Here is a 13,064-nt window from a genome sequence, read left to right on the forward strand (position 1 = left end):
TTGAAATAAGCCAAATGCATTAAGCAGGAAACCAAGTCCAAGCTGGAAGGGGAGAAATGTTGCCAGATATCTCAGAAATGATGGTTTCCAAGTTGAAGAGCTAAAGATGACCAATCCATCACCATTTTAATTAATTTTTAAATTTTTATTTTTTCTTTTTGCCTTGAAACCAGGAGGGTAAAAGGTCTAAAATATAAAAGGCAAACAGACCCCTTCTTCCACAAAAAGTTTTGGTGTATTTGAAGGATTACGAGGATACAGAGGCAAAGAAAGTGCCGGGTTATGGAGGGTGACGAGACAGGGTGGCAAATCAAAACTGCCATGTAAGGATGCATCATCTAAATCTGAGATGATCAAATCTTTCAGGAAAGCCCACTCACCAGTGGTCTTTCCTTTAGGATCCTGGTAGATTAGGGTTTGGAAGCTGGTGTTGGCTTCAGGGAGCTCATGATCTGACTAGGAGCCTGTCGTCTACCACTGCCCGTCTTTCCACAGCAGCCTATATTCCATATCTCCCAAGGCAAGGCCATCCAACATAATTTTAAGCATTCAATCAATCTGTATCTCTCAGGGCTCAGAACACTTGGGCTAAAGCAAGGCTTAGTGGTGAGACAGCCAAAGAAGCATTTTCAAGGACCCCTACCAGGAAGATAAATGAGAGGCAGAAATGGTCAGAAAGGGGAAATGTGAGGGGAGAAACATATAGAATTTAATATGTGGAGAATTATCATTATTTTTCTCCCACATCTTTATTGACTAAAATCATGGAAGGTAGAAAAGTTGGTTGCCACAGTGCAGAGAGTTAGTCTGTGTGTGTACATGTGAGAGACAGAGAGAGAAAGAGAAAAAAAGGATGGTCTATGGGAGACCATCCTTGAGGTGCAGTGAATTGGAGCACTGAATGGGCAATCAGGAGCTGGCCAGCATATGGCCCTTGGCCACATCTACTTAACTTCTCATCCGTTCACCCATCTTTCTTTTTTCAGTGTTGATGATATTATTAACTTTCTTGCTTACCAAAAAGTATTGTTTTGAAGATTAAATGAGATAATTATTTTTAGTTATCAGGGGCTAAAGAAATGAATGGGCAGATGTATAAAGTGGTGGGAGGCTGATAACACGATGAAGCAGAAACAGCATGACCTCCGGAGCCGGAGGCCTCCCTTCTCACGTTCCATCCCACTCTGCCCGACCTCTATCTCCTGTATTAGTATGCATGAAGAGGGCAGTTGGGCTTTTAGAAGTGAGGGAGGGATAGACATAAGCTGTTTTGTATTTTACTGATTTTGAAATCAGTTGAACAGTGGAAAAATATCCACTCTTTTTCCTCAAATAGAAATTCTGCAAAATTTAGATTTTGTGAAGTGAACACAGCAGGTATAATACTAGTATGTTCTACATTTCTGATACATTTTTATGTAGCCCGTTACAAGATATTGATCACCACTATGATAAAGAGCAATGCTAGGTAAGCATCAATTCCTTTTCATCTTTCTGCATTTTAACGATGTTTTCTGGGAATCTCTTCAATTCCTTTTGGGAATATTCCAGGTGATAAATAAATAGATAAATTAATTTTAAAAATTAATCTTCTGGAACAGAATTTCATTCTGAGCAGCCTTACTTAAAAAAAATATAGCCTTCCTTATAAATTACATAGTATTACTCTACTTTTTTATCCTTCTGTTTCATCTGCTTTTTTCTTAAATAACTCTATCCTGCATAGCAACCAATGAGTTTTCATCTGAACTCAAAATTTCTTCCCTGTAACATGACTTAAAAGCAACTAAAATCCACACTTGTATGGATTGGTTATAAATTCAATTTTATTTCCCTTATTAAAATGAAAATGGTGAAAAAGTCTAAAAGAACATGAAGTCAGTATTTCAACACTGGCTCGTGATTGCATTTACTATTTAATACACATAACATGTATCTAAATTTCTGAATAACTTATATATGTATATGAAACAAATGGAATCTGGAAAAATGGTGAAGTAGGAAGCAGAAGGAATCCGTCTCCCCATTTAGACAACAATTGCACTTGAAGAAGCTTTTTAATGTAACTATTTTGTGACTCTGGAGTCTATTTAATGTTTGCAACTTCCAAGGGAAGGTAAACTGTGATTAATTTTGTCAAGTTCGGATCTTAGCTTGATAGCAGCTACCCATCTCCCACCCCCAGCTCCATGGCAAGCAGCTGTGCATGTATTCTTGGAGCAGCTTGCACACAGCTTGTGGGAGCCAGGATGGACAAAAAGGACCCTGTCCTCCAAATATCAGAGATCTATGCTCTAATCACCTGTTACTTCTTCTAAACAAAGAGGTGCAGACACAGAGGCAGTCAGCCATTTTTGTACCCCTCCTTTTACTGTTGTAAGTCCTGTCCCCTCTGGCTGAAATGACTTTCAGGGGATTTAAAGACTGGCATCTTTTTTCCAACCTTTATTTTTCTTATTTCCTCCTTTTGAGAGCCAGACATTGAATTCTAATACATTCAAAAGCAACTGCATTACAGTGGAAATTGAAACGTCACTGCACATACCCAATGAAAGGTGCAGGCTCAGAAAAGATCTGAAAAGACCTTAAGTTTATATGTCAGGCTGATCCTTGGCATGGAGACAGTCTACAGCAATCAGAAACAAAACTAAACAAAAATAAAAACAACAAACCCTGGAGAATGGGAATAATCTGATTTCCAGAGTTGCCATATTTTCAGATTCAAATGTCCAATTTTCAACAAAAAAGTCACAAATCATACAAAGAAATAGGAAAGCACGGCCCATTCAAAGGAAAAAAATAAACCAACAGGACCTGTCACTGAGAAACTCCAGTGGTAAATCTGCTAGACAAAGATTTTAAAACAACTGTCTTAAAGATGTTCAAAGAACTAAAAGATGACATGGAGAAAGTCAAGAAAATGACTTATGAACAAAATGGAAATGTCAATAATGAGAGAAAACCTGAAAAAGAAACTCTGGGGCTGAAAAGTACAATAACTCAATGAATAATTCACTAGAGGGATTCAAAGATGAGCTTGAGCATGCAGAAGAGTCAGTGAAGTTGAAGATAGGAAAATTAAAATTATTGAGTTTGAAGAACACAAAGAAAAAAGATTGAATAAAAGTAAACACATCCTAAGGAACATGTGGGGCAGCATCAAATGGACCAACATATGCATTGTGGAATTGCTAGAAAGTGGAGAGAGAGAGGAGGGGCAGAGAGAGTATTATGCTATTCCTGCTTAACATATAAAGTCTGACGTCTCCATCTTTTCATTCATTGTTGACACTGCTAACAAGAGATGATGTTGCTTTTCTCCTCATTTCCTTTTGGTTGTCAGTAATCTTAACATATTGCAAATTCTTGATTGGATTCTAAATTCTACAGAGAGTAATCAAAGCTTCTTCTACAACCCCTACCCCCAATTCCACCCCCAACACACACACATCTTACTGCACTGGGCAAGAAGGAAGAATACATTACTTCAATATGACAGTAGTTTAAATTGACACATTATCTTTCATCCTGGAGGGCAGATATTTGGATACATGTAGCCATCAATAAGTTATACATGATATAACTGAAGTTTCCTCTCAAAGCCACAGAGAAGTACAGTCCAGTTATTTCCTAGGTTGAATCACTCAGTGTTCAAAGCTCAGTGTTGTAATATGGTCCCATGGCCTTTAATGTGCTATTTGTAATGAAATCTCCTTTTTTACATATCACTTTAAATAACTGTATGTGAACTTAAATTCTCACTAGTTATTTTTTAAAAAAATTATTAAGATCACCAAATATTTTTAATTATATACATAAAACAATTTCATATTCACTGTTTTAAAAAGTTTTATGAGCATAGTTTCATTTTACAGAGACATTGATAACTATAACATTTAAATTGTTACTTATTTTGACATACATCTGTTTCATCATCAGACTTACTGATTTATTAGCAATTACACATTATTCAAGCATGAATGTTTAAAATGTAGGGAAGTTGAGTAAGTTAACATCTATTCAACGTTAATAGTCTTCGATGAGTGTTAAATCTTCAGCTTCTTGAGAATAGAAGGTAATTTATCTTTGAAAATGCTCTTCATGTGTTTGCTATGAGCTATTCTGAATGGTTTTCTGAAACATTTTTCGAATTGACCTCTCATGCAATTTCCTTTTCTCAGCATGCTATCTGTCGTCTCTATAACAAGCAGTGTGTAGATTCCCAAAGTGAAGTAATACATATGTTTTGAATATTCATTTTTATTAAAATTACCCTAAATATGCACATGAAGTGTTCTGGATCAGAGACAGATTTCTTATTATAACTTCACAGTAAAAAATAAGTGCGTGAGTCCCCTTACTCTTGGGGAAACACAATGAGAGCCAGAATAATTGTCCTGTGCAAGTAGCCTGGCACCCCATAGGTGAGGGTTGAGGAAAACTGACTTTTCTTTGCTTGAGAAGGAGGAGGCAGCCACAGCAGTCCTCCCTTATCCACGGGGGATATGTTCCAAGACCCCCAGTGGATGCCTGAAACCGCGGATAGTACTGAACCCTACATATATACTGTTTTTTCCTGTACATACATACCTATGATAAAGTTTAATTTATAAATTAGGCACAGTAAGAGATTAACAACTAATTATGTATTTATTTATTATTAATAACTAATAATAAAATAGAACAATTATAAAAATATACTGTAATAAAAGTTGTGTGAATGTGGTCTTTCTCTCAAAATACCTTATTGTATTGTACTCACCGTTCTTCTTGTGATGATGTGAGACGTGATGAGATGAAGTGAGGGGAACGATGCAGGCATCGTGACTTAGCTCTAGGCTGCTATTGACCTTCTGACATGTCATAAGGAGGATCATCTGCTTCCAGACTGTGGTTGACCAGGGTAACTGAAACCATGGAAAGCAAAACCATGGATGGGGGGCTCTACTGTATCTTTCTCCCATCCTGAAAAGGTTCTCCTTAGAAACACAATGGGCTTGAGTCAGAACTCCAACTCTTTAGAATGTAAATAGAGTCTTTAGAGGAGCCATATAACCTCCTTTACAACATAGAGTGGTTTTCGAGTTCCAAGACTAGATTCCTTCTTGAAATATAAGTACCTAGAAAGATGAGCCCCGCCCCCTCACTCTCTAGAACCTCCGCCTTAACCTTAAACTTAATCTGGGCTGTAACCATTTGGCCCTTTCAAGGAGATCAGAGAAGTTTTATTATCCTCTCAGAACAGAGTGATTAACTAGGCAAATGCCTACGGATGTAATCCTCCTGGTATGTGAAGACTCTGGAAGGCTGGAGCTTTTTACAGTCACTCCAAGAAATGCACAGAAGTTTTATTTCATTCCTGTCATGACTCCAGTGCTGACATGACAACTCACAGCTAATTGTCAGGGTTTCCTAGCATGCACCTTGCAGATACAACATTCCATGTGTAGTTGACTTAATAGTTTCCAAGGAAAATGGAGACCTAAGGACAGCTTCCCAGGCAGCCATGTTCTGCCCAGGGCCCAGCTCTGCTGTGTCTAAATTCAATGTTCAAGTATAACTGGTTTGACTAAACACTTTTGTAGTAAACATAAACCAGTAGAATAAAATCTGCTATCAGCAACTGCTCTCTGTCAACCACCACCCCTCCCATTTCTCACTGGATTGTTAGCTTTCATAAAGACCTCTTTTCCTACAAGTATTCGGCTGTTTCTGATTGCTTCTGTGGAGGAATCCCCAGAGTATGCTCTAAGTTGAAAAAAACAAGGTTCAGAATAATATGTGTAGTACTACTCTACCATAAAGGAAGGGTAATACAAATAAACAAAAAAAGTTACTTGTATTAAAAAATAGGATTATGCATGTGTGTGTGTTTGTGTATAAAAAAATTATCACCTGTAAGTAAAGAAAGTGTGAAAAGAAGACAAGGATGGAAGCTAGGTTTCTCTGAATTTGCCTTTTTTGTAGTTTTGATTTTAAAGAATCTAAAAAATTTACATAATTAAAGAGAATCAAATAAAAATGAAAGAAAGAATCCCTAAAAGTATAAAGCAAAAGAATATAATTGAGCCACATCAAATATCAGGTTGATTGCTGAAGCACACAAAGAGGAGTCATTTTGAGTGTCTTTAAAATGAAATGATAGCAACTTAACTGTTTATTTTTTAAAAAGTCCAAAGAAAATTTAAAGCGTATTTAGTAATCATATTCACTAAGAATATAGCATAGTTATTTTGCAACTATAATAAAGCAAATAATGTAAAGCCATTAGGAGTCAGGATTTTCAGCTTAAGAAAAAAGAGGCAAAATTTTAAAATAAAATGTTAATTGAAAACATTGTTGTCTTAAATTTGAATTGGAAAGATCAGTTTAAACTCACAATCAGTGTTTCTCTTTTCGCACCCTAAGGTCATGATGGCATTCTTCTATGAGCATTTTCTAAGAGCATTGTAGTTACACTTCCCACAAGTAGATCAGCAATCAAACTGTAATAGGTTTTTGTATAGGATAAAATCCACTTTTTACATTTGTCCCTGTGTTTTGAGATTAATCTCATCATTTCTAATTTCTATGATTATATGTTGTTGGGATTTATTTCCTATATTCTTAAGAAAAATTTGCATTTGATTTCCTAATGTTAGAATCTTAGCGCATTTTAATTATTTAACCCCTCCAATAATTTACATAATTATTTCATAATCATTTTAATTTTACATGTATTCTCATTATAGTTGCCTGTGCAGATACTCTTTCTGCTGCTTTTCATTTATTTATACATTTTTGTGTTCAAATCTGCAATCATTTTTCTTTCACCAAAAGCACTGCCTTTACTATTTCTCTTAGTGCATGTCAGCTAGAATTTCTTCCTTTCAGATTCATTTTTCTGAAAAAGTCTTTATTTCCTATTAATTTTTCCATGATTTAAATGGGAATACTTGCCAAATGCTCTATTCTCTTATGTCTAATCAACTGTTAAATTCACTTCTTGAGTTCATAATTTCAGTTGATATATTTTAAATTCTAGAATTTTCATTTGAAATTTTTACAAGTTCTAATTGTCTGGTAAATTCAGCCATCTTTCCATATATTTTCTCCATCTTTCTATTTTTTGTCCATGTTAATAATAGTTATGTAAAGTCTTGTTGGTAACACTATATCTGAATTAGTCTGGGGCTATTTCTGTTTTCTGTGTTTTCATTTTTTTTTTTTTTGTACTTTAGTGCATACAGTTCATATTATTTACATATCTAGTTACTGGCTAGGTGACAGCTACTTGTATAAGCAGGATTAAGATGATGTTATCTTCTTCCAGGAAAGTTCACAGTTCATTTTACTAGTCAGACACAGTGGAAATGGATTACCTGATCCAATCATGCACTGAGATGAATCAGGGATGTGTTACAAATGTGGTAAGTTTCTGTCTATTCTGGTGCTTCCCCGAAACTAATGTGAAACCCACCTGAACTTCCAAATGACGTAATGGTGTACACAGAACTGTCCTTCTCCTAGGTAGGTCCTGAGGTCTGATTCTTGCTTTTTATTACAGCAAGGCTGCTGAAATTGTGCTCTGATTTTAAGAGAGTTAATCCTTTGTTTCTTAACCTACTATACTACACCTCTTCAGAATTTGACAGATTTCTTTCTTTCTTACTTTTTTTATAAAAGTAGACTAGAATGTGTTTTTTTCCAACTTTATTGAGGTAAACTTAATATATAAAAAATCTTCATATATAATGTATATGTTTTGATGACTTTGGACATCTGCATACAACCATGATACCAGCACCCTGAAAGAGGTAATAAACAAATTGATCACCTCCAAAAGCCAATTTATTTAAGGGAAACCTGGCTTCCTTTCCTCTGCCCTGTAGGGGGAAGAGAGAGAATCTCCCTCTGCCCTTTCCCTTAAGGTTCTTATGACTGGCCAAATAATCAACAAGACAGGTTAGCAGGAGAAAATAATACCAAGTTTAATAACATGTATACATGGGAGAAAGCAGGGACACTGTGTTTCTCAACACAATAGCAGAAATTCTCGTCTTAAATACCATGTTCAGCCAATGACAAAGGAGGATTTTGGGGGTGGGGGGAGTCAGTTATAGGAGATTACCACTAAAGCACAGTAAATAAGAGTAAGGTTTATTATGTAGCCCCAAGGCCTCACCTTCCACATTGATAAGTCTCTAGAAATGAGCTCATCTCCCCTCTTCCCAATACAGAGAGGGAGATACCTTTACAAATGGAGACTTCCCTTGTAAAGGTAAATGATTGTCTGGCAACTCCTTGCACGGTCATGCAGAGCATGTGGCCAGAGAGACAGAACTTCTGATAAGAGGGGCTTGTTGGTGCCTTTCCTATTGTAACATTTATCCTACATTATCATTACAGCCATCATGATAGATCTGTTCTAGGAAGGAGTTATTATGTCAAATTCTTTAGGCAGTTAGTGGGGGAGGTCAAATGTCCCTAGAGAAAACAACCAAGGTAAAGAGATAGATTTCAGGGTGGCCAAATCTTGATCTCCCACAGCCCTAAATTGGAAAATGGCTTTAAGGCAAAAGTAGCTGCAGATTTCTGACTCATCCCTCCTCGGTGACACCATTTTCACCTTACCTCCTGCTCCTGGTTATTTCAGGAGCTCTCAATAGGTCTTAGATACACTTGAACAGAGTTTTTGAAATTATCTAGATTTTCTAAGAGCTCTCAGTTGGAATCTTGATCTGTTGCTAGCTATCCTGTCATACCCTGAATTGGATCATGTGATTAATTAAACAGTATTAGAAATTATAGGATTCCTGGTATTGTTACCGTACCAAGACCATTTTCGCCTGCCACCCAGAAAGCCAAACACCAAGATGACAAGATTGCAGAGAAAGAGAAAGTTTATTAATCACAAAGCAGCCAAGAGGGGAAACAGGAAAATGAATCTCAAATCTGCTTCCCCAAAACTAGGGACTCAGGGATGTTTATGGGGTAGGGGGCAACGTGGTCTGAAATGATTGGAGGTGAGGAGAGATGAGGTAATTGATGATCTGCACAAGCATAGTCATGCTTCATGCCTCTTCATAGGAGGCATGTTCACAGAATGGCCATGTTAGCATGCCCTGAGGGTGGGGTTCCAACCTCTTGACATCAAAAGGTCGCATATCGGACATATGTCTATGTGGGCCCAGTTGATGGGGTGGTGGTCTCAACTGGCCTGAAGTGGACAAGGTGTTCCAATTGAAAAAAATAACTCAAACACCCATTACCATGGTGACCCAGGCTCCAGAGCGATGTTACTCATAGGAACCTAATGGGAGTCAAATAGCACATTGCCTAAACAGCACAGTTAACAATGGGTAAGTTTATCATGCAGATTTAAGTCCTCACATTCTGGTCTGATAAGATTCTAGGTAAGGCCATCCCTGCCTTCTTCTTGGTACAGAGAAGATACCTTTACAAATGGAGATTTCCTTTACAAATGTAAATGTCTTTTATAAAGGGCAACCAGAACTAAGAATGGGCTTAACATGGACCCTCCCAGATACCGGAGATGTCTATGGTGATGGCCTGTTCTGGGGGCAGGCCTCCCATCCCAAACTCCTTTGATCAGTTAGTGAGCATGGGGGCCAAAGTGTCTGTCAGGCAGAGATATATTTTGAGGTGGCCAATTCCGATCCCTCAGAATTACTAGCTGCTTAATCATCAGTGGCTAACTGTTTGCCGGTTTCAGTATGATGTCGTGAGAGGAATACAGCACCACCCTGGAAAGATTATTGCCAACCCTCTAGAGCTAACTACCAGCTTGAAAATAGGGAATAGGGGAAACTATTAAAAGACTCCACAGAGGGGAATCACCCATATTAAAAATTCAGTTCTATTCATTTTAACAATATTAAATCTGAAAGCCCTCCCCCCTCCCAGCAAATCACAGTGCCAACCACAGTTTTGATTCTACCTACACAGAATATATATTGGGGTGGGTTGGAAGTGAAAGGCAAAGATACATTCTCCCACTTTCGAGGAAGAGATCCCATTTCCTTGCACTGCTATCTTTTTGATGAGGCAGAGAGGTTGATAAAGAAATGAAAGTGTTCCTTCTTAGATTGCCAGTGGTTATTTGGCTATTCTATTTTCTGTTGGTTTATTGGAAGCACAACTTTATTAGAGGTGGTAAGATTATGATCCCCCTTTCCAATCCACAAGAAGGGAGGGAAAGAAGAACAGAGTACCAACAGAAAGCACATAGGGAAAATGTAGCCATCAATGCCAACATGTTAGTAATTAGACTACATATTAATGGACTAAACTTTCCAATTACAAAGCCATTGTTAACTCCAGTGAGAATTTCACCCTTTAAGTCATTATGTGAGTAGAAAATGTTCTCATGTCAGGGGTAGAACTTGTACATTTTTTAAAAATCCATTTCTGAGTCAATTATTCCCCTAATCCACAACCAGCTAAGAACACTCGCTTAGCATTCTGACAAAGACCTTTCTCTACGCTCGGCTTATGGAAGCAGTCCCAAATGAAGCTGCTGACAGAGAGTCAAGTGCAAAAGAGAGGAATTGCTGTTTGTGGAAAATTTAAACTGTTTCTAGAGTGAAAAATTTTTTTAAAACTATGAATAGTACATATAATGAGGGTATCCGTATATGTTTTCCTCCTCCACTAACGGCAAAAATGTAAGTGATCAGGCTTTTGAGCTTTTTTACCTTTTAATGGTGCAGATAGCTGATAAAGTTTGATGTTTTCAGAGGGTACATACTAGGTGTACATTTCAGTTTACTGAGACTTGACAGTTGGCAAAGAATGTTCAATCAGCTCTTAATTATTTGTTCAATTCCACTTCACCCTTGTTCAAGGACACATACAGGCAAAAATCATGACTAGAAGAATGTTAAGTACCCGAATGCTATAAAGAGCAACCTACTGATATATAATTAAATTATCCTGATTGTTAGCTTGTTATTAACAGTCAAGTCAAATTTAATACGACCACCTGTTCATAAGTTTCCTCTTAATGATGCTAAAATTAGGTAATTCATCATGTTTCAGTTTATATTTATTTCCTCTGGAGACATACAGAATTGAATTTCTTTCAATAAGATTTCATTCCAAGTCACTATTTTCCCATTAGAAAACTCCATGAGAGGTTTATACAGGAATATATCTCATATTCGCTAAGAAGGACGTTTTATAACTTTGCTGAGACCAAGTGTCTTGACATGAGTGCAGCCATGTTTGGCCACTCCACTGACCTACAGCCACCAGCACAAAGAGAAATATAAAGCTGCTTTCTGCGTGGTGGAAACTGGCCCTTCTCCCATGGAGATAGTTGCAATGTGTAAAAATTTCAAGGCCGTTTGGGCGCCGCAGCCTGGGACAGACTGGCCATCTGTGCCGGGCTGGGACGATAAGCAGGGTAAACAATGCATATACACAACTACTGGGCTGGGACGATAGCCAGGGGGCTCAGTGCACGTATGCCACTGATAACCATTTGTGCATGGGAACACTAAATGCTTGCTATGTAAACTCTATCACTGCTTATATAAACTGCTGAAAACCGAGGCCTGGTGAGAGTTCCACCTGTGGAAGGAACACCTTGCCCAGGACATGTGATTACTGCCCAGCTGTGTCGATTGACAGGACTCTCCCAGCATTGGGGCATGGATGTTGTGAGTAATTGATTTATTGTGAAGTAATTGATCTGATGTGTTCTCTTTTCGGTCAAACTGGTGTTTCTCTTTCCGGTTGATTTGTGTCATTTCCCTTTAGTCGATCTGGTGTTTCCCTTTCTGATCGATCTGATCTTTTTCCCTCTTATTATATGACCTATTTGAATCTGCTGCTATCTCAGCCAATGTGGTTGTTTTCCCTTTCCAGTGAAGCTGGTGTTTTTTCCTTCTTATTATTTGCCCTATTCAGATCTGTTTGCGGACTATCGCCTTTACTATCCTCTATATAATAAAATATACCTTCAGTCCATTTGTTTGGAGTGGAAAGTTTCTTTTACGTCTTCGATCGAATCCCCAAAACTCTCATAACACCAAGTAAATGATATTTTCCATTTATCAGTAATACCACTTTTCATCCTACCTCCAGGATTTGTCTGGTGTTACTTTTACGAAAATTCTATTTCTAATGACCTGTATTAAGTCTGATCAGAGGACTTTTCTATTTATTCCAATTATTGGTTTTGGTGGTTATAAATTATCAGTATCAATGTTTACAAAGAAAACACCAAAAACAGCCCATATACTTCTGAATGTATATTATGCAATGAAATTGAATTTAGATTTTTAAAAGAGAGTAATAGCATTCTTCATTTTTATCTAAATTTAAGTATATATAAGTACATATACATGAATACCCACAAACAGAAGTCAAAGTATTCATTAAAAACAAAACAATGAGTGCTTTATAAATATGACCCTAGCATTAAAAACTTTAGAAAAATGGATATGCTTTTAAAACAAAATTGTTAATCCAAACTACATATCTAAAAAAATCAGGGTCACCTAAAATAGCAAATATCTTTGATATAAACCATCCTATTTAAATATTTATGGAAGCTAGAGAAATTAATCTGTTTAATTCACGTTTTCTTTTTTGTATAACCATGTGTAAAGTATCTGTAAAGGGAAGAATACAGTACAACCTTTTTACAGGGAGGATATTGTGTTTTCCCTGTTGTGATATTTTTATTGAGTCCTTGATAATGTACATATTTTGTGAAATGATAATAAAAATTTCATCCTGGGTTGTAAGGCATGGACCTGTTCAATAACCTTACAAGTATGAAAGGCCAATTATAATATGCTATCGCATATAGGTTATCTTGTCTTGAGAAGTGTACCTAAGGTTTCTAATCAAAAGGAAAAGTAGTTCCATGGGTTATAAAAACAGAAAGGTATTAGTGAACTCAAGAATCTATACTATTTGGTAAAAGCCCAATAGGGATATCTTAACAAATATTTGAAACAGAAGCAAATTCCTATGATCATGCTATTCCTTTGGCTCTGGTCCAAGAAAGACGATTGTGTAAGCAAGGAAAAATGCAGACAGTTAGGAATTAC

The 13,064-nt window shown here is 37.0% G+C and overlaps 2 long non-coding RNA genes across 3 annotated transcripts in view; one reads left to right on the top strand and one right to left on the bottom strand.

The window, feature by feature from the left end:
• LOC147913064 (uncharacterized) overlaps window positions 1–13,064 on the bottom strand; it is a 318,208-nt gene that overhangs the window by 58,180 nt on the left and 246,964 nt on the right. The window lies entirely within an intron of this gene.
• The window catches only part of LOC147913065 (uncharacterized), a 64,881-nt gene continuing 63,246 nt past the window's right edge, over window positions 11,430–13,064 (top strand). For both annotated transcript variants that reach the window (XR_015549261.1, XR_015549262.1), the window contains exon 1: window positions 11,430–11,663. This is a non-coding gene — a long non-coding RNA (uncharacterized LOC147913065). The remainder of the gene's footprint in view (window positions 11,664–13,064) is intronic.

Source organism: Ceratotherium simum, chromosome 31, assembly GCF_057802395.1.
Source record: "Ceratotherium simum simum isolate JZ-2026a chromosome 31, ASM5780239v1, whole genome shotgun sequence".
Lineage (NCBI taxonomy): Eukaryota > Metazoa > Chordata > Mammalia > Perissodactyla > Rhinocerotidae > Ceratotherium > Ceratotherium simum.